Source organism: Meles meles, chromosome 3 (genome assembly GCF_922984935.1).
Source record: "Meles meles chromosome 3, mMelMel3.1 paternal haplotype, whole genome shotgun sequence".
Lineage (NCBI taxonomy): Eukaryota > Metazoa > Chordata > Mammalia > Carnivora > Mustelidae > Meles > Meles meles.
The window spans coordinates 14,783,915-14,807,688 of NC_060068.1; the positions used below are offsets into that span (position 1 = coordinate 14,783,915).

General features: G+C 36.8%; 1 pseudogene; it reads right to left on the minus strand.

Moving 5' to 3' along the window:
* Positions 1–16,922: 16,922 nt before the first annotated feature.
* On the minus strand, positions 16,923–17,868 carry LOC123938424 (annotated as a pseudogene).
* Positions 17,869–23,774: the final 5,906 nt, after the last annotated feature.

Genomic DNA, 23,774 nt, shown 5'->3' on the forward strand with positions numbered 1-23,774 from the left:
ATTAATAAAAAGGGAAAAAAAATAACTATGGTGGTGTCTCATTTTTTTTCATGTTTCAAATTTTTATTTAAATTCCAGTTAGTTAACATATAGGGAAATATGGGTTTCAGGAGTAGAATTTAATGATTCATCACTTATATATAGTACCCAGTGGTCAACACAAGTGCACTCCTTAATGCCAATTACTCATTGACCCTACTCCCTCACCTAACTCCTTCCATCAGCCCTCAGTTTGTTCTTCATAGTTAAGAGTACCTTATGGTTTGCCTCCCTCTCTTGTTTTTCCCCCTCCCCTATGTTCATCAGTTTCATTTCATAAATTCCACATGTGAGTGAAATCATAATGGTATTTGTCTTTCTCTGACTTATTCGGTTTAGCTTTATATAAATAATGCATATTTAGATTGTATTAATTTACTCAGTATGACTCTGATAACTTTCAAATTTAATCCATTTTTGTCTGGTTCCACATATATTTTGACTGCTTTCTATGTGTATTGTGATTTCATTTTTATTTACACTGTATCTTTCTTTCCATTTTAACAAGCATGTTTCCTTTTGTTTGAATAATTGAATTTCTATTGCCTACCTACTATTATTTTTTATGGTTTCAGAAGTCCATTTGCTTACAATTTTATTTGGCATGGTAATGGAAAAGCATGTATTAATTTACATTTTGTGTACACACATACATCTTTCCTTAAAATGAAATATGTTATATTTTACTTTTGTTTTCTATCCTCTCCCATTTTTTTTATGTTGAAACTTTGGGGAATTTAGTTTCACATTTTACAAACATATTACATATATAAATCTACAGGAAATGTTATTCAGTTGTGAACAATAATTTTACATATTTCTACACTGAACTTACTTGTTACAAAACAAATTACAGTCAAAGAAGATAAGATGGCAGAAGATTAGGAAGACCTTGTTTCATCTGGTCCCCTGAACTCAGCTAGATATCTCTCATATAATTCTGAACACCTGTGAATTCAACCTGAGATATAAGAAAAGAACTATAACAATTCTACAAATAGTAAAGGAACCAGTTTTTGCAAGGTGGGAGGTTTGGAGAAGTAAATATGAGGAGATATATAGGAAGCCATGGGGTGGAGGGCAGGAAGCCTCTGCATCTATTGGAAAGTGATATAGCAGCAGAGTACAGAATTGGAACTTCTAGAAGTCTGCTTTTGTGAAGGACTTCCTGCCTGAAAGGTTCTCAGTTGGCCAACTGGGAGAATCCAGGATGGGACAGTGTGGTCTCAGGATACCCAGGGTCACAAAAAGAATGGTAATGCCTGAGTTGACAGAGTTTCTAAGCACTGGGGTGGGGAACCTGGCCATAAGCAGCAAGACCAGGAGTGGGCTCTCAGCTCTGTGTTCCCATAAACCAGGAACTGGGCACAATTGAGCGATCCCTCTCCAGGAAGGGGCCCAACATGTGGCAGAATTGTGGTGAAATGTCCCTCTCCTGGGAGGAGCCATATAGGCCCACAAATGGCAACTGCTCTCCAAGCAGGGGCCCAGCCAGTGGCAGAACACTGATGAGAACTCCCCTCCTTCCCACGAGAGGATTGTCCCTGGTGCACATGGCAGAAGTCTGCAGAGTTTGGTACACACCAAAGTGTTTGACTGATTTTCCCTGAGGGCACACTGAAGAGTGAGGGCTGTGATCTTTCAGCTCCAGGGCTGGAGATTGGGGCACTGCCCTTTTTATTTTCATCCTCTAAAGCAATGGAGAAAGTCTTCAGGGAACACAAGCCACACAGAGAAATTTGAAGAGGTTACATTGAGCCCAATCCCTTGGCCAGGGTGGTGTAACCCACCCTTTACCAGCCCAGGTAAAGACATCTGAGAATCAGTGCCTCCCCAAGAATACCAGCAGGAACATCAGGCTAATACCAAGTTTATGCGCCACACAGAACTGAAAAACTCTTGTGCTAAGAGATAATAGTATATTCAAATCCAGGTTTTTTTTCCCCTCATGATTCTTTAATCTTTCAGTTTAATATTTTCTTTTTCTTCATTTTCAACTATTTTATCAACTCTTCTTAATTTTTTAAATTTTCATTTTTATATTTAAATTGTGTAGATATATTCTTTATTTTTGGCTTTGTTTCACTGTATTCAATTTTGTTCCCATAAAAACAAGACACCTGAGAATCAGTACAGCAAGACCATCCCACAGAAGATCATTAGGATCATCAGGTGAATACCAGGTTTATAGATCACTCAGAATTGAACAACTCCCACCCCAGGGGAAAACAGTATATAGAATTTGAGGTCACTTCTCATGATTCTTTAGTCTTTCCATTTAAAATTTCCTTTTTCTTTTTTCTCTTTTCAATAAGTTTCTTATTTTATCAACTGTTTTTAAGACTTTTTAAAATTTTCATTTTTATATATACATTTTATAAATATATTCTTCATATTTGGCTTCCTTTCATTGCATTTTATTCTATTTTTGTTTATATATATTTTGTTGTTGTTGTTGTTGTTGTTGTTTACCTTTGCCTTTTTATTTATTTATTTTTTAAGCGTAACAGTATTCATTGTTTTTGCACAACACCCAGTGCTCCATGCAAAACGTGCCCTCCCTATTACCCACCACCTGTTCCCCCAACCTCCCACCCCTGACCCTTCAAAACCCTCAGGTTGTTTTTCAGAGTCCATAGTCTCTTATGGTTCGCCTCCCCTTCCAATTTTTTTTTTTTTTTTTTTTTTGCCATTTGCAACGACGTGGATGGAACGAGAGGGTATCATGCTTAGTGAAATAAGTCAATCAGAGAAAGACAACTATCATATGATCTCCCTGATTTGAGGACATGGAGAAGCAACATGGGGGGTTAGGGGGATAGGAGAAGAATAAATGAAACAAGATGGGATTGGGAGGGAGACAAACCATAAATGACTCTTAATCTCACAAAACAAACTGGGGGTTGCTGGGGGGAGGTGGGGTTGGGAGAGGGGGAGGGTGTTATGGACATTGGGGAGGGTATGTGCTATCGTGAGTGCTGTGAAGTGTGTAAACCTGGTGATTCACAGACCTGTACCCCTGGGGATAAAAATAAATTATATGTTTATTAAAAAATTGTTTATGTATTTTTAATTTATATATTATATTATATTATATTATATTATATTATATTATATTATATATAAAGTTTTATTTATGAATTTGGGATTTAGGATCTACAGACCAAAATATACCCAGAAACAAGTGTATCACCTTGCTCTGTTTACCTGTTTGATTATAGTTTTTCTTGCCCTGTTTATTCTTTTTTGATTTCTGATCTCTTCTGATTTGTCTAGTGTATATTTCAATAGGGTTGAAATTGAGATATTAATTAATTAATTAACTTATGTTGTTATTGTTGCTGTTCTCTTGTTCATCTAGTACTTCCTGGACAAAATGACCAGGAGGAAAAAACAAGAAGCAGCACTCACTGCCAGAGACTTAATAAGCATGGATGTTGGTAAAATTTTGGAGTTAGAATTCAGAGACATGATTATAAAGATACTAGCTGGACTTGAAAGAAACACAGAGCATCCCTTTCTGGAGAAGTAAAAGAACTAAGATCTAAACAGGTTGAAATAAAAAAAAAAATGTATTGCTAATGCAATCAACAATGAGGGCTCTCACTGCTAGAATAAATGATGGACAAGGGAAAGTCAGTGATATAGAAGATAAAATAATGAAAATTAAGGAGCTGAGGAAAGGAGAGGAAAAACATCTATTGGAGCATGAGGGGAGGCTTCAAAAATTCAGCAATACCATAAAGCAAAACTATATTAGAATAATTGGGATCCAAGAGGAAAAGGAAAGACAAAGAGATGGACAGAAGTTATACTTGAGCAAATCATAGCTGAGAACTTCCTTACTCTGGAGAAGGAAACAGGCATTTATGTCCAGGAGACACAGAGAATCCCCCTCAAGATCTATTAAAATAGATCAACACTCCCTATAACCATGAAGCTTGTAAATCTCAGAGATAAAGAGAAAATCCTGAAAGCAGCTTGAGACAAGAGGTTCTTAACTTACAAGGGTGGGAACATTAGACTGGCAGAAGACCTAGCTACAGAGATATGGCACACCAGAAAGGGCTGGCATGATATATCCAGGGTTTGCAATGAGTAAACCACGTAGCCAAAAATATTTTATCCAGCAAGGCTGTCATTCAGAATGGAAGGAGAGATAAAGAGCTTCCAGGACAAACAGAAACTAACATGTGATATGATGAGCACTGGTTTTAATATGCAACTAATGAATCATTGAACTCTACACCAAAAATTAATGATATACCGTATGTTGGTTAATTGAATTTAAATTAAAAAAATAAGAGAAGGGGGCAAGATGGTGAAGACGTAGGGGACACCATTTCAACTGGTCCCCTAAATTTAAATGGATATCTACCAAACCATTTTGAACACCCACAAAATCAGCCTTAGATGTAAGAATATATATCTGGATTGCTATAAGCAGAAAAACGATAGCTTTTGGCAAGTTAGGATGTGCAGAGTCATGAATCTTCAGGGAGGCATTGGAAGATAAAGAGAAGGGGTGGGACCACCATAAGCTGGCTCCTGGAAGCCACCATGAGCTGGCTCCTGGAAACTGATATAACACCAGAACACAAAGCTGGAACCCTTAGAAGTCTACTTTCAGAAGAGACATCCTTCTCTGAAAGGGGCTCTGGAAATGAAAAGGCAGAAGTCTAGGTAAGGCATTGTAGTCTCAAGATATGAGGAACAGAGCAAAAAAGTCCTCCTGACTCAAGTTACATTGAGATCTTTTATCCACTTCAAGTTTATCTTTGTGTATGGTGTAAGAGAATGGTCAAGTTTCATTCTTCTACATATCACTGTCCAGTTTTCCCAGCACCATTTCTTGAAGAGGCTGTCTTTTTTCCATTGAATACTTTTTCCTGTTTTGTCGAAGATTATTTCACCATAGAGTTGAGGGTCCATATCTGGGCTCTCCACTCTGTTCCACTGGTCTATGTATCTGTTTTTATGCCAGTACCACGCTGTTTTGGTGATCCCAGCTTTGTAGTAAAGCTTGAAATCAGGTAACGTGATGCCACCAGCTTTGTTTTTGTTTTTCAACATTTCCTTAGCAATTCGGGGTCTCTTCTGATTCCATACAAATTTTAGGATTATTTGCTCCAGCTCTTTGAAAAATACTGTTGGAATTTTGATCAGAAGGGTATTAAAAGTATAGATTGCTCCTATTTGCTAGGATCTTGTTGAGAATCTTAGCATCCATATTCATCAGTGATATTGGTCTGAAAATCTCCTTTTTGGTGGTGTCTTTGCCTGGTTTGGGGATCAGGGTAACGCTGGCTTCATAAAAAGAATGAATGCCACCAGTTTTGTTTTCCTTTTGCTTCAAGTTTTCCTTCTGGCAACTTTTCCTTCTGGAAGTACTCCTTCTGCTTCAATTTTTTGAAATAGCTTCAGGAGAATTGGTGTTATTTCTTCTTTGAAAGTTTGGTAGAATTCCCTGGGAAATCCATCAGGTCCTGGGCTCTTGTTTTTTGGGAGGTTTTTGATCACTGCTTCAATCTCATTACCAGATATCAGTCTATTCAGGTTGTCAATTTCTTCCTCCTTCAATTTTGGAAGTTTATAGTTTTCCAGGAATGCATCCCTTTCATCTAAGTTGCTTAATTTATGGCATATGACTGTTGATAATAACCTCTGATGATTGTTTCTACTTCCTTGGTGTTAATTGTGATTTCTCCCTTTTCTTTCATAATTTTATTAATTTGGACCTTCACTCTCTTCTTTTCGATTAGTTTGGCCAATGGTTTATTGATCTTATTGATTATTTCCAAAAATCAGCTTCTAGTTTAATTGATACGTTCTACTGTATTTCTAGTTTCTATCTCATTGATCTCTGCTCTAATCTTGATTATTTCCCTTCTTGTGTGTGGAGTTGGTTTGATTTGTTGTTGATTCTCCAGTTCTTTAAGGTTTAGAGACAGTTGGTGTATTCTGGATTTTTCCATTTTTTTTGAGGGAGGCTTGAATGGCTATGTATTTCCACCTTAGAACCGCCTTTGCTGTATCCCATAGGTTTTGACTGAAGTGTCTTCATTCTCCTTGGTTTTCATGAATTGTTGAAGTCCTTCTTTGATTTCCTGGTTGATCCAACCATTCATTTTTAATTTTTTATTTATTTCTTATTTTTTTATAAACATATAATGTATTTTTATCCCCAGGGGTACAGGTCTGTGAATCGCCAGGTTTACACCCTTCACAGCACTCACCATAGCACATACCCTCCCCAATGTCCATAACCACCCTCCCCCTCTCCAAACCCCATCTCCCCCCAGCAACCCTCAGTTTGTTTTGTGAGATTAAGAGTCATTTATGGTTTGTCTCCCTCCCAATCCCATCTTGTTTCATTTTTTCTTCTCCTATTCCCCTAATCCCCCCATGTTACATCTCCATGTCCTCATATCAGGGAGATCATATGATAGTTGTCTTTCTCCGATTGACTTATTTCACTAAGCATGGTACCCTCTACTTCCATCCATGTTGTCGCAAATGGCAAGATTTCATTTCTTTTGATGGCTGCATAGTATTCCATTGTGTATATATACCACATCTTCTTTGTGCATTCATCTGTGGATGTACATCTAGGTTGTTTCCATAGTTTTGCTATTGTAGACATTGCTGCTATAAACATTCGGGTACACGTGCCCCTTCAGATCACTACATTTGTATCTTTAGGGTAAATACCCAGTAGTGCAATTGCTGGGTCATAGGGTAGTTCTATTTTCAACACTTTGAGGAACCTCCATGTTGTTTTCCAGAGTGGTTGCACCAGCCTTCATTCCCACCAACAGTGTAGGAGGATTCCCCTTTCTCCGCATCCTCGCCAGCATCTTGATCCAAGCATTCTTAAGCAAGGTGATCTTTAGCTTCCAGGTGTTTGAGTTCCTTCCAAACTTTTCCTTGTGGTTGAGCTCCTGTTTCAAAGCATTGTGATCTGAGAATATGCAGGGAATAATCTCAGTCTTTTGGTATCGGTTGAGCACTGATTTGTCACCCAGTATGTGGTCTATTCTGGAGAAGGTTCCATGTGCACTCGATAGGAATGAGTATTCTGTTGTATTAGGGTGGAATGTTCTGTATATATCTATGAGGTCCATCTGGTCCAATATGTCATTCAATACTCTTGTTTCTTTATTGATTTTCTGCTTTGATGATCTGTCTATTTCTGAGAGAGGTGTGTTAAGATCTCCTACTATCAATGTATTCATATCAGTATGACTCTTTATCTTGATTAATAGTTTTCTATGTTTTTGGATGCTCCCATATTGGGGGCATAAATATTTACAATTGTTAGATCTTCTTGGTGGATAGTCCCTTTAATAATTATGTAGTGTCCTTCTTTATCTCTGCCTACAATCTGCAGTATAATACCTAATTTATCTGATATGGGAATTGCTACGCCACCCTTCTTTTGAGGCCCATTGGCATGAAAGATGCTTCTCCATCCCTTCACTTTCAGTCTGGATGTATCCTTAGTTTCAAAATGGGTCTCTTGTAGACAACATATGGATGTGTCCTGTCATTTTATCCAATCTGCAAGCTTGTGTCATTTTATGGGTGCATTTATTGCATTCACATTGAGAGTGCTTATCAAAAGATACGTTTTTATTGATATCTTGTTACCTGTGAAGTTTAGTTTCTATAGATTGTCTCCATATATTTCTGTTTAATGATATTCTTAGGATTTTTCCTCTTTTATAGAACCTCCCTTAATATTTCATGCCTGTTGGCTTGGTGGTCCCATACTCTTTTAAACCTTGCTAGTCTTGGAAACTCTTTATCTCTCCATCCATTTTAAATGTCAATCTTGCTGGATAAACTATTCTTGGCTGCATGGTCTTCTAATTTAGTGCCCTGAATACATTTTGCTAGCTGTTTCTGGCTTTCCAGTTTTCTGTGGACAGGTCTGACGTTATTCTGATGGGCTTTCCTCTGTACGTAAGGGATTTCTTCCCTCTAGGTGCTTTCAAGAGCTCCTGTCTTCTATTATGATTCATCATTTTCACAATCAGCTGTCTTGAGGTCTTTCTAGGTTCTATGATCTTGGGGTCAGACCTTTCTGCCTCTAGCATAAGAACGCTAGTTCCAATCACCATATTGGGAAAATTTTCATAGAGAATTTGTTCAACTATATCCTCTAGTCTTCTTTCTCTCTCCTCCCCCTCAGGAATTCTAATAATTCTCATGTTGGAACGTATCATGGCATCACTTATTTCTCTAATTCTGTGTTCATGGCTTCTAAGCTGTTTGTTCCAGGCTTCCTCCTGATCCTTTTTCTCTATCACTTTATCCTTCAGATCTCTAATTCTATTCTGCCTCAGTTACCCTTGCTTTTAAAGAATTTAGATTAGGTTGTAACTCATTGAGAATGTTGTGAATATCATCCCTGGTGGCCTTCACATCTACCGTACTCAATTCCATTTTGTCATCAAAGATTTTCTCCAACCTAGCTATTGCCTGGATAATTGTTAGCCTGAATTTCCTTTCCAACATACTGTGTAAGTCCATATCCAACAGCTGTGATGGAGAGGTCCACTCTCAGAATTTTTCTTCTGTTGGGCATTCCTCCTCCTAATCATTTTGGTGAGAGTTGGCTGAACAGATGTATAACTGAATGTGTCAATTGTGGTGTAGGCACAGTGCACCCTGGAATGCTTCTGAGCAATGAGGAGGCCCCACCAAAAAAAAAAAAAAAAAAAAAAAAAAAAGAAGGAAAGAAAAAAAGAGAGAGAGATTGGAAAAAAACACGAAAGATAAAACAAAAGAGAAGGCCAGCCCAAATGGGCCCCAAAGATAAGTTTTATGAAGTATACAAACAAAAACATAATTAAAAGACTTACAAAAGTAGTTGAGAAGAGAGAAAATAAAAATAAACAAATAAATAAAAGAAACCCATCAAAATGAACCCCAAGAATAAGCTTTATATACTACCAGAATAAGAACATATACACAGAAACACTGACAGAAGAAAATGATGGGAGGGTGGTTATAAGTTCTCAGTGTGTGCGAGCAAGGTTATTTTGATTCTTCCTGGATGTATCTTTATATCGTTGTTAATGGACTCAACTTTCCTGAGATCAAGGCGCATTAAGACTGGTTTACCTATAGGGGTAGCATTCATTGGGAAAAGGGTATCACCTAGAAGCTTATCTCTATATGAATATTAAAAAAAATAATTAAATTTAATTTAAAAATTAAAAAATAGAAAAGCAAAAGGAAAGCACAGATATATGTATCAAGAAAGTTCAGGTTAAGAGGTTATTATGGAATTTCATGTACTGAGCATCTAATTGTGATGGTAAATAGGTTAAAAATTATATTTAAAAAAGGTCAAGATGGTGGGGAAGTAGGAGGAGGCGCTGTTTCAAACTGTACCCTAAAGTGAGCTGATTACCTACCAAAGAACTCCAATCACCCATGAAATAAGCCTGAAATCAGAATTATACACGTCTGGATCTCTACAGGAGCAGAAGACACCAGGGACAGGTAAAGCAGAGTGGGAACATTGGACTGATATGAGAAGATAAACAAAAAGGGGGAGAAGGCCACCAGAGGCGAGAGATTGGAAAGTAATACCCCAATACGAGAGTGTCCTGTGTCTGGGAACCAGCATTAGCTTGGAGTTTGGTTGAAAGCACTGAAAAAAAAAAAAACAAAAAACAAAAAACAAAAAAAACAAAGGATCGCGAGAGGATACCATGGGAATCAGGGTGTTTAGGGACAGGGGCTTAAGTCCCCGGACCTAGGACAGTCTCCCCTGGTGCTGAGCCAGAGAGAGTGCGGTGGAAAAGGCAGGTCTTGGTCCCTGAGCTGCCAGCATGCCTGAGCCACCAGCGTGCCTGAGAACGCATGGGGTCCGGCTCCCAAGAGGAGCTGGAAGCCTGGCAAGACGGCATTTCAGAAACGCGCTCATCCCACACCCTCCCCTGGGAGAGGTGCACACAGGTACTAGCCTGGAGCTCTGGCATCCTGAAAAACCAGGCATTCCCAGCCTGGGCCAGCGGGAAAATCTCAGTGTGTGATTGCTACTTGGAACCTCTCTGGCAGTCTGGAGCTGCCCAAACAGCCACTGCTGCCATGGTATTGGGTACAACGAAGAGCTCCTGCATCCCCAGGGACTGTCACTCAGAACTTACTCTGCCAGCAGCTCTGCAGAGCATTCTGAGGCTTCTCTCTGAGAGGGAGGTCTGAGTGCAGTTTGCTCTCATCTAAATCTCCAAAAACCAACAAAAGCTGTCGAGACAAGAGAAAACAGATGAAAGAACATAAAAACCTCCAGAGAACAAAAGCCTGAAAAAAACGGTTTCCTCAGAGCCCACCCCCTTGAGGGCAGCAGGAGGACCTAACTCAGGGAACATCATTGTCTGAAAACCCACGTGGCAGGCCCCTCCGCCAGAAAACTAACCAGGAAGGAAGAAAAAAAAAAAAAAAAAAAGAAGACAAGAGAAGAACCACCACTACTTCATAAATACAACTTTTATTTTTAACTCTTTACCACTATTCTGGTTCCCTTATTTTTATATATACATATAGATATTTTTTTCACCAATTTACCATCACAGTGAGATGTCCAGTACATCAAATTCCTTAATAACCTTCTAACCTGAACTTTTTGTTACATACACCTGTGTTTTTCTTTTGCTTTTCTATTTTTTAATTTTTTAAATTTTAATTTAGTTTAGTCTAGTTTATTCTTTTTTTAATTTTTATTATCTAATATACATATAGAGTTAAACATCAAGTTAATCGCCTTTCTCCAATCAATGCTACCCCTAGAGGTAAACCAACATTTAATTACCCATTATCTTAGGAAAGTTGAGTCCCTTAACAAAAACATCAAGATACATCCAGGAAGAATCAAAATAACCTTCCTCGCCCACACTGAGAATTTATAACCACTCACCCATCCTTTCCTTCTGCCAGTGTTTCTGTGTATTTGTGTTTGTCCTGATAGTATATAAATATTATACTTGGGGTTCTTTCAGATGAGGTTCTTCCTTTTTTTGTTGTTTTATATATATATATTTTTTTTCTCTTGTCATATACTATGATCACTCCTTTTGTTTGTCTGTTTTTGTTTTTATACTTCATAAATCTTACCTTGCGGCCCATTTGGGATGAGCCTTCTCTTTTATCTTCTTTTTTTCCTGTCTCTCTTTCTCTCTCTCTCTTTTTCTTTTTAATTTTTTCTTTTCTTTTCTTTTCTTTTGTGTCTTTCTTCTCTATTTATTTTTCTTTTCTTTTTTCTCTCATTTGGGTGGGGAATCCTGATTGCACAGAAGCGTTCCAGGGTGCACCTTGACTGCAACACAATTGATAGATCCAGCTGCATCTGTTCAGTCATCTCTTACCAAAATGACTAGGAGGAGGAATACCCAACAGAAGAAAAATACAGAGGATTGACCTTCGGCAACAGAGCTAATGGCTATCGACATAGACAATATGTTGGAAAAGGAATTCAGACTAACAATTCTCCAGGCAATAGCTAGGTTGGAGAAAGCCATGGATGACCAAATGGAATTGATTAGGGCAGAACTGAAAGCCAAAAGGGATGATGTTCAAAATGCTCTCAATGAGTTCCAATCTAATCTAAATTCTCTAAAAGCTAGGGTAACTGAGACAGAAGATAGAATTAGTGATCTGGAGGACAAACAGATAGAGAGAAAGGATCAGGAGGAAGATAGGAACAAACAGCTCAGAAGCCAAGAAACCGGAATCAGGGAAATAAATGATGCCATGAAATGTTCCAAGGTCAGAATTATTGGAATCCCTGAAGGGGAGGAAAAAGAAAGAAGTCTAGAAGATATAGTGGAAGAAGTTGTCTATGAAAATTTTCCCAATCTCATGAATGGAAACAACGTTCATGTACTAGAGGCAGAGCGGTTTCCCCCCAAGATTTTAGATTCTCGAAAGTCCTCACGACTCCTAATAGTTATAATGAAGAATTATGCTTCTAGACAGACCCTCTTAAAAGCAGCTAGGACAAAGAGGCTCCTTACATACAGAGGAAAGCCCATTAGAATAACATCAGACCTGTCCACAGAGACCTGGCAAACCAGGAAGGGCTGGCAAAATATATTCATAGCACTAAATGAGAAGAACATGCAGCCAAGATTACTTTATCCAGCAAGACTGACATTCAAAATGGATGGAGAGATAAAACATTTCCAAGACAGGCAATGATTAAAAGACTATGCAACCAAGCCGACACTGCAGGAGATATTAAGGGGGTACTATAAAAGAGAAAAAAATCCTAAGAATATCATTGAACAGAAATACAGAAACAATCTACAGACAGAAAGACTTCAAAGGTAACACGATGTTAATCAAAACGTATCTATCAATAATCACACTCAATGTGAATGACCTAAATGCACCCATAAAATGACAGAGGGTTGCAGATTGGATAAAACGACAGGACCCATCCATATGTTGTCTACAAGAGACCCATTTTGAACCTAAGGATACACCAGACTGAAACTCAAACTTAACACACACAAAACAGATAATCCTATCAAGAAATGGGCAGAAGATATGAACAGACACTTCTCCAATGAAGACATTCAAATGGCTATCAGACACATGAAAAAATGTTCATCATCACTATCCATCAGGGAGATTCAAATTAAAACAACATTGAAATATCACCTTACACCAGTTAGAACGGCCAAAATTAGCAAGACAGGAAACAACGTGTGTTGAAGAGGTTGTGGAGAAAGGGGAACCCTCTTCCACTTTTGGTGGGAATGCATGTTGGTGCAGCCACTCTGGAGAACAGTGTGGAGATTCCTGAAGAAATTAAGAATAGAGCTTCCCTATGACCCTGCAATTGCACTGCTGGGTATTTACCCCAAAGATACGGATGTAGTGAAAAGAAGGGTCATCTGTAGCCCAATATTTATAGCAGCAATGGCCACGGTCGCCAAACTGTGCAAAGAACCAAGATGCCCTTCAACGGATGAATGGATAAGGAAGATGTGGTCCATATACTGGATGGAGTATTATGCCTCCATCAGAAAGGATGAATACCCAACTTTTGTAGCAACATGGACGGGACTGGAAGAGATTATGCTGAGTGAAATAAGTCAAGCAGAGAGAGTCAAGTATCATATGGTTTCAGTTATTTTTGGAGTATAACAAAGAACATGGAGGACATGGGGAGATGGAGAGGAGAATGGAGTTGTGGGAAATTGGAAGGGAGATGAACCATGAGAGACTATGGACTCTGAAAAACAACCTGAGTGTTTTGAAGGGGCGGGGGTTGGGAGGTTGGGAAACCAGGTGGAGGGTAATACAGAGGGCACATATTGCATGGAGCACTGGGTGTTTTGCAAAAACAATGAGTACTGTTACGCTGAAACAAAATAAATAAATTTTTAAAAAAGGAAAAAAAATATTTTAAAAATGATAAAAACCAGAATAGTGGGAATGGATTAAAAACAAAAATTGTATCTAATAAGTAATGGTGGTTTTCCTCTTGTCTTTTTTTTTTTTTTTTTTGGCTGGCTTTCTGCAGCAGGGGCCTGCCATGTGGTTTTTCAGGGATTCTTGCTAGAATTGAGTCCTGGCCTCGGAGGAAACTGGTTTTTAAGGCTTTTGGTCTCTGGAGGGTTTTTTATTTTTTTATTTTTTTTTTTCTCCCGGTGGTGGCTTTTGGCGGTTCTTAGGAGGTTTATAAGAAAGCAAACTGCATCAGACTTCTATCTCAGAGAGAAGCCTCTGTCTGTTCCCCTCTGGGTGCTCCAGAGCACATAAATTCCCCCTCTGCTGCTGGCAGAGCATGTCCCCAGTCAAGTTCTCTGGGGTCACAGGTACTCGTGTTTGTACCCAAAACCAGCTATCTGGGCAGCTCCAGTACACCAGAGAGGTACCAAGCAGAGATAGCACACTGAGATTTTCACAATGGTCAGGGCTGAGAGTGCTCAGACTCTCCGGGTCTTAGAGAGTGCCAGCTGGCTGGCACCTGCATGGACCTCTCTCAGGGGAGGCTGTGGGGCATGACTCAGACCCTGCTCGCACAGCACACAGGCAGAGTGCAAAAAGCTGTCATTCTGCCAGCTGGCGTCCACCCCAGACTTCCTCACTCTCAAGGGCACTGCCACCCAGAGGCTCTCAGGCAAGCTGGAAGCTCAGGAACCAAGACCTGGCTTCTCACTGTGCTCTCTGGCTCCTTGTCAGAGAGCAGTCCTAGGTACATGGGCTTATGTCCCTGTCCCTTACCACCCAATTTCACCAATTTCCCCTTAAGATCTTTTGCTCATTTTGAGTCCTTTCAATCAGACTCCAAGTTAATGCTGTTCCCCAATCACAGGGCACTCTCGTGTTGGGGTATTAATTTCCAATGTGTCACTTCTGGTGGCTCCCTCCCCCTTTTATTTTATATTCTGATATCACTCCGATGTTCCCACTCTGCTTTACCTGTCCACTGGCATCTTCTGCTCTGGTAGAGATCCAGAAGTGTATAATTCTAATCTCAAGCTGATTTCATGGGTGATCAGAGTTCTCTGGTAGGTAATCAGCTCACTTTAGGGTACAGGTTGTAACAGGGCCTCCTCCTACTTCTCTGCCATCTTGTCTCCTAAGTAGAGGTTTTTTTAAATTAATATATAATGTATTATTAGCCCCAGGGGTACAGGTCTGTGAATCGCCAGATTTACACACTTCATAGCACTCACCATAGCACATACCCTCCCCAATGTCTATAATCAAACCACCCTCTCCCTACACTCTTCCCCCTGGCAACCCTCAGTTTGTTTTGTGAGAGTAAGAATCTTTTATGGTATGTCTCTCTCCTGATCCCATCTTGTTTCTTTTTTTCTTTTCTTACCCCCTAAACCACCCACGTTGCATCTCTACTTCCTCATATCAGGGAGATCATATGATAGGTGTCTTTCTCTGATTGACTTATTTTGCTAAGCATAATACCCTCTAGTTCCATCCATGTCATCGCAAATGGCAAGATTTCATTTATTTTAATGGTTACATAGTATTCCATTGAATATGAATATATATATATATATATACCACATCTTCTTTATCCATTCTTCTGTTGATGGACATCTAGGTTCTTTCCATAGTTTGGCTATTGTGGACATTGCTGCTATAAACATTTGGGTGCGTGTGCCCCTTCGGATCACTACATTTGTGTCTTTAGGGTAAATACCCAGTAGTGCAATTGTTGGGTCATAGGGTAGGTCTATTTTCAACTTTTTGAGGAACCACCATGCTATTTTCCAGAGTGGTTGCACCAGCTTGCATTCCCACCAATTTTGACGTGTGGGTTGTTTTTTATTGCCATGCTTTTCTGGATATAAAGAAGTAATGCCTCTATAAGCAAGAAGTTATTTATACAACTTCTTCTCATCTTGAGTATTATAAATGAAAGCTTGTGTCCCTTAACATGTCCCACTCTGTTTCCACTAGGTTACTCCCATTAGTGAGTGTGTTACTCATATTTGAAAATTCTAGAAGGCAAATTCAACTAGTCTTTTATGCTTTTTCTTTCTAGTAATTTTAGTATTCATTATTTCAGTTGCTATCAAGGTGTTTAAAGGTTATAAATTCACAAGGTATCTTTATAGAGGTCTTAACTAATTTATTCAGAAAGTTTTTCTGATTTTTTTTTCTTATGTGTGCAGAGTTTTTGTCTTTAAACTTGTCTTTGGATGTAGAGACAGGTCTAAATTTTCTCTTCAGCTCTTGTAGACTGACAATGTCACTTTGATACAAAGAAGAATTTTAAATTATCCTATTTTCTTTTTTGTCATTGTAAGTTTAAATCACATGAAAGCCCACACAGAGTCTGTATGAATTATGCTTTTTATTTTCATTGATATTTTCATGCTTCTTTTTGCCTTGCTGTGTCATAATAAAAAAAGAAAGTAAAAGATTGTAGATTAAATCAATTTTCCTATAGCTGCATAATTCTGTTAAAGTACTTGATTTGGCAAGTTAACAAATTTCGCTCTCTTTGGACAGAAAGACAGAAAGAATGACACACTTTTCTTTCACTTTCACTCAATTTCTAAATCCCTTAAGAGAAGGGAAATAAATAATATGTGAACTGATAAACTTAATAAAAGCTTACTCATTTCACTATTTTAATAATAAAGTCATAATTTACATTACAAATGTAATCAATGTATTACAATTCTGAATTAGGTTTATGTTTTTCATAATACAAATAAGCCAACATAGTGAAATCTGTCCATTGTCTAGTTTAAACTCATGGGGAAACAGTTACATATTATATATTATTTCCAAGTTTATTATATATATGTATATATAAATATTATATATATGCACACATATACATAATATGTATGGTATAGATCATGTCATATATATGCATATAATATGTTATGAACTTGGAAGTATACATATATACACATGATCTATAACATATATATTATGTGTGTATGCATGTACACAGTGTTTGAAAATATAGAAATAAAGTATATTTCATGTTTCATGGGAACATATATTATGACAATTTTTTTAAAGGTGAGGTGAATGGTAATTCAAGAAAGCTAGGGAGTGTTGGTAACATTTCAGTTGAGCTTTTGGGAATATGCAGAGGTTTACAAGATACACATGGACTCCAGAATGAAACAATTTGTGCATGAAAATTGATTTGATAACATGGTTGAAGAAGAGCAAAGTAGATAGAACATAAGATCTTGGATTCATTCAAAGGATGTTTGGAGAGAATGAAAAACCACGGTGACTTGAGTATGTTAGCTTCTTACAGAATTCTGTTTCTGTTACTATTCCTTATGGCATTGTTTAAAAACAACCCAGTACTTAGAACAAATAATATGTGAGCTAAGAATAGCCCACTAATGTTATACCTACAGTCATATATTTTCTGAAAAAAGAACATTTCTCATTACCAGTGTTCTCAAGGCCCCTTTCACATCTTTGTTTCTCAAGGTATAGATAATGGGGTTTAAGAGTGGGGTGACTATGGTGTAGAAAAGAGACACAAATTTTCCCTGGTTTTTTGAGCTACTTTTGGCTGGTTGAAGGTACATAAAGATGATGGTTCCATAGAACATAATTACCACAATCAGGCAGGAAGAACAAGTCCCAAAGGCCTTCCAGAGCCCTTTTGCTGATTTTTATCCTCAGCACAGCTTTTGTTATAAAGCCATAGGAGACTAAGATGAGTGACACAGGTACAATTAGAAAAATTACACTAGCCACAAAGAGTTCTATTTCATTGAAAGTTGTGTCCACACAGGCCAGCTTAATGAGCACAGGAACCTCACAGAAAATGTGGTCCAGTTTATGATGACCACAAAGTGGCAGTTGCACAGTAAGGGAGCATTGAATTAAGGAGGTGATGAGTCCACTGAGCCAAGCTACACTTGCCAGGGATGCACAGAGCTGAGGATGCATTATAGTTGTGTATTGCAGAGGCTGGCAGACAGCAGCATATTGGTCATAAGCCATGACTGCCAGGAGAATACACTCAGAGGAGCCCAACCCCATGGCCACATAGAGCTGGGCCACACATCCACCATAGCTCATGTTTTTTTCTTTTTTATTCATGGTAACCAGCAACTGTGGGGCAACACTTGTAAAGCAAAAGTCCACACAAGAGAGATTGTTGAGGAAAAAGTACATTGGGGTGTGGAGTTTGGGGGCTAAACAGGATACCAAAATGATGGCAGTGTTCCCCAGAATGTTCAAGATGTAGAAAAGCAAAATTATGACAAAAAGGATCCTTTCTAGTTGGGGCTCATCTGAAAATCCCAGAAGAAGAAATCCCTTTTCAGAACTGTTGTTGCTTTCCTCCATTGTCCTGTAGACTTCAATTTATAAAAGGATTAATATTCTAGGGAAAGATGATGATAAAATGAACAACGGTAAACTGTGGTGTTTTCTAATATGATTATCTTCCTTTTATAACATTCATATTGTAAAGACTGATAGTACTTTTCTCAATGTGTGTTATTTGATGGAAAATGCCTCCTTCTTCTGTTTCCTTGAGCATATATCCCTCTTTCAAATGGGAACAGCACTAATAAAAACACCATCACAATATTTCTCTTGGAAACAGGCTTCAGGCAATGAACAGCAAACTGGAGAAAGCAGATGAATGAATTAATGATACAGAAGACAAAATGGAAAATAATGAAGCTGAAAAAAAGAGTGACAGAGGAATTCTGCAACATGAGAATAGATTTAAGGAACTCAGTGACTCCATAAAACAGTAATACTCATATTATAGGAGTCCCAGAAGAAGAAAAAGAGAGAAAAGGAGAAGAAAATTTAAGTAAAGAAATGAGATGAAAACTTCCTTAATCTGGAGAAGGAAACTGATATCCAGATCCAAGAGGCATAGAGAATTCCCATCAAAATAAAAAAAAAAAAAAAACAGGCCAACACCAAGACATATTGCAATTAAATTTGAAAAATATTGTGCTAAAGAAAAAAATCTTAAAAGCAACAGGAAAAAAGAAGTCCTAACTTACAAGGGAAGCTGGAGATTTATCAACAGAAGTTTAGCAAACCAAAAGAGAGTGGCATCATATATTCAAAGTGCAGAATGGGAAAAATCTACATCCAAGAGTATTCTATCCAGCAAGGATATCATTCAGATAGAAGGAGAGATAGAGTTCCCCAAAAAATTGAGCCCTACATCAGGCTTGCTGCTTAGTGAATAGTCTGCTTCTTCTCCCCCTACTTGTGTTCTCTCTCATTCTCACTCACTCACTCACTCTCTCTGTCAAATAAAAATTAAAATAAACAAATAAATAATTAATAAATTAGTGAGTTACCCAGACAAACAAAAACAAATGTTGAGTGTTAATTTTTGAAATATTTCAATGCTGTTTATAGTCACCTAGTATTTATTATTTTTGTTTATAATTTATTCTGAACACTTTATGTTTTAGTACATAATATTTGAAAAATAAGATATATAAATTTTAAAAATAACATTGATTTATACTATCTTTATCCAAATATCATTGTTAACTGCTGAGTACACTAGAAGAAACAACTTGTTTTAGCAATTGTTTTGTTAAATGTAATTGAAGTTGGTTAGTATTTATTACCATAAATGATAACATTATAAAAAATATATAATTACTTATACTTTGATTTATTTACTTTAAAGATTTATTTATTTACTTTAAAGTTTTCCCCAATAGAAATAGTTGACAAAATGTAGGACATTAAGCTTGCCAATCTTATGTATGTAGTATAATAAATGTTTCTTCCTGACATGATTGAAAGCTATTCATGTCAACTTACCATGAACAAAGTATATTTTATTATTTTTAGCCTCTAATGTAATTTGTGAAAATAATTACTTTAATATTTATTTTTAAGTGGAAGTTGTTTGTTATTTGCATTTATTGTTTTTTTCTATGTATTTGTATATTTTGTTAATTTTTAAGTGATATGTTTGAATATTAAAATTATTTATCCAGGGGGGCGCCTGGGTGACTCAGTGGGTTAAGCCGCTGCCTTCTGCTCAGGTCATGATCTCAGGGTCCCGGGATAGAGCCCCCATCGGGCTCTCTGCTCAGCAGGGGGCCTTCTTCCCTCTCTCTCTCTGCCTGCCTCTCTTCCTACTTGCGATCTCTTTCTGTCAAGTAAATAAATAAAATCTTAAAAAAATTATTTATGCAGGAAAACAATTCACCTCCTGTTTTCTTTTTATGCAAATATTTTATTTTAAGATGTAATCCAATATCTTGATCAATATTAAGACTACTATCAGGGGCGCCTCTGTGGCTCCATAGGTTAAAGCCTCTGCCTTCGGCTCAGGTCATGATCTCAGGGTCCTGGGATCAAGCCCCGCATTGGGCTCTTTGCTCAGCAGGGAGCCTGCTTCTTCCTCTCTCTCTCTGCCTGCCTCTCTGCCTACTTGTGATATCTCTCTCTATCAAATAAATAACATATTTAAAAAAGACTACTATCAAAGTTAAATTGCCAAATATTATTATTCCATATCTATAATTGTGTGCATGCATAAAATTACATCATAATCCAAGTGAAAATCAATGAGAAAATTTAGTTAAAATGAAGACTTAACACATATTTAACCAAAGCTGGTCAATGGACATTAGGGCTTAACATTTGATGCATGGCATCATTAAGAGCAAAGCTATATTCCAATGTTGACCAAATCACTTTTGAATGCTCATTTAAAATTATAAAAAGGAAATATAAACAAAATAAATACAGTCAAAACTTTTAAAAGACAAATATTTTGAAAAAGCATATCTTCAGATTGATAGATGATGCCACTTTTTTAAACCAAATTATTTCCTGAAGCATGAATATGGTACTACTGGCTGTTACATCAGATGGCTATTAGCATTTGGTCACTTGACCCACTATATATTACGTAAAGACGCTCATCTCCATGTTATTTTCTTCTTTTTTTTATTTTTTTTATTTTCATTTTATTTATTTTTTTCAGTGTAACAGTATTCATTCTTTTTGCACAACACCCAGTGCTCCATGCAAAACGTGCCCTCCCCATTACCCACCACCTGTTCCCCCAACCTCCCACCCCTGACCCTTCAAAACCCATTGGAATACTTAGTACTTCTTTTCCTGTAAAGTAGTTTATACATCACTTAGGTTTGAGTAACTCTTTATCAGAAGGTAACCCTTGGTCTTGAACAAACATATGTCTCTCTAATATTGACTACCTAACATAAGTCATTTTTCTTAGCACTGAGGATACTTGAATGTCTATAACAGACCTAACCCCTGTTCTTACACAGTGTGCATTTTATAGGGGAGCGGCCAATAAACAATGCTGATAAATGAAAAAAAAAAAAAAAGAGCAAAGCTATAGACTTTCATGCAAAAGAGGAGAAAATGGAACTCAAAATGAAACCTACTCTAGATCTGGCACTCTCAACAAAAAAGAAGAAATGTTTATTTGTGTATAACTTTGTTAATCAACATGAAATGATAAAATGTTAAACCTATATAGGTCCTCTTATTGAAATTATGCTTGATTCCTTGTGATTTGTAATACTACTGAAATTATATATATGTTCTATTTGTTCTAATTATATATATGTTCTATTTATGTATTCATAAATATATAACATGTATAAAGTATGTGTTATATACTTATTATATATTATATAATATATATAATGTAAATTTTATATATTATATATACTTCACACATAAAGTATATATATACTTTACATAATAAGTATACTTATAAGTATATATAAGTATAAAATATGTATACTTTATGAATATATGTACAATATATGTCATACTTACATATAAATTATATTTTATATATTTATGAATATATAAATATAACACATGTAATTTAACATTATATATGTATATATGTTATATATATTGAATAAAAATATAATATAATATATAAACATAATAAAGAGACATTTCTATATTACGTATAAAGTTCATAAGATACTGTCTTATTACAGCAATATAGAAATTTATCTGAGTTCAGGACTGTGTAACATAATTTTCCTTCTTAAGGTAAGGCACAAATAGTAAAAAATCTTCCTGTGTTTGAGTAGCCATCAAAAAAAAAAAAACAATTTTTATTTGAGATAGAATAATTTAGAGGAAAAAGGGAAAAAAATCTTTGATCTTACAGGCATTTTGTTCATGGCTTATCATATTAGTTATTAGTTTTGCTAATAAAATGAGGGATATACATACTAACTAATCATATACTCAAAAATTTTTTCTTTTAATTATATATATATAATTATATAATTATATATTTATATATATAATATATATATATTATATATATATAAATATATATAAGTATGTATTTTTTCAGTGTTTCATTGTCATAGGCACCACTTCTCTCTCCCAGTCACCATCATCTTCTACTATTTGGAACTCTGCAGAAGTACCCTAATGAATATATTTTGTGCCCTTTTAAAAAAAGTATTACTAGGGGCGCCTGGGTGGCTCAGTGGTTTAAGCTGCTGCCTTCGGCTCAGGTCATGATCTCGGGGTCCTGGGATCGAGTCCCGCGTCGGGCTCTCTGCTTGTCGGGGAGCCTGCTTCCTCCTCTCTCTCTCTCTCTCTGCCTGCCTCTCTCCCTACTTGTGATCTCTATCTGTCAAATAAATAAATAAAATCTTTAAAAAAAAAAGTATTACTATATGCTGACTGACTGAACATAATAAAAAAATATTTTTTTTAAATTCTTATTTTATTTATTTTATTTATTGATTTGCAGAAAGAGCACACAAGCAGTGGGAACATCAGGCAAAGGGAGAGGGAGAAGCAGGTTTCCTGCTGAAAAGAGAATGTGATACAGGGCTCAATCCTAGGACCCTGAGATCATGACCTGAGTTGAAGGCGGACTCCTAACTTATTGAGACACCAAGGTGCCCCCTAATCTCAATCAGCTCCTTCTTCACAGAGGCAAACAGTAAAACTTTTCTAATATAAGTAAGGAAGTTATGGCTGTTAGTACACAACTTTAATTAATTTTATAATCTTACTATTTCTATTTTAATTTTTTTTTAATTTGACAGAGAGAGATCGTAAGGAGGCAGAGAGGCAGGCAGAGAGAGCGAGAGGGAAGCAAGCTCCCTGCTGAGCCGAGAGCCCGATGCGGGACTCGATCCCAGGACCCCGAGATCACGACCTGAGCTGAAGGCAGCGGCCTAAACCACTGAGCCACCCAGGCGCCCCACTATTTCTATTTTAATTTTTAAATATATACCAAACATTCAGGACAAGGAGTAACAAAAGTACAAATGACATCTTCATTATAATCAGGAGACAAAGAAAACCAACCAAATGCAAATGACATGTAATAGAGAAAAAAAAGGTACTGTGATTCATAAAAATTTGTGCTGAAAACCAAAAATGGGAACAGAAGGTCCTGAAAAGAAGAAGAGCAACATTCAAGGTCACTGATAGAGGCAGCAATCCAAAAATATCAGAAAATAATTTTCCTTATAAGAGTTTTTTTTCCATTAATGTGAATACCTGTGCAGAAGTCTGATAGACAAAATGCAAAGATCAATCAGAAGATACATCAAAAGAAAGGCTTGGAGAGAGCCTGGGAAGGAGATGGTGGAGCTAAGAGGCAGGATTGTCAAGACTGAGATCACCCTACCAGTCATGCCCAGGGATAATAAAGTAATAAGAAGTGAGACATGACTTTTATTCAACATAATACTGAAAGTCTTAGGCACAGCAATCAAACAAGGAAAAAATTAAAGGCATCCACATTAGTAAGGAAAAAGTTAAACTGTCACTATTTGCAGATGATATGATATTATATACTGAAAAAAAAAAATCCCAACTACTGGAAATGACAAATGAATTCAGTGAATTTGCAGGAAACAAAATTAATACCCAGAAAGTGATAGTGGTTCTATACACTAATATCAAAGTAGTAGAAAGAGAAATTAAGAAAAGAACTCAATTTATAACTGCACCAAAAATAATAGAATACCTAAAACAAATAACCAAGAGAGAGAAAGACCTGTATTCTGAAAACTATAAAGAAATATAGTAAAAGAAATCAAATATAAAAGAAATCAAATATGACACCAAAAAATGGAAAGAAATTCCATGCTCATAGACTGGAAGAATTAATATTTTTAAAATGTCCATATTGCCTAAAGCACAGTATAAATTCAAAGCAATCCCTATTAAAGTACCAACATTTTTCAGAAACTAGAACAAAGAAATCTAAACTTTGTTTGGAA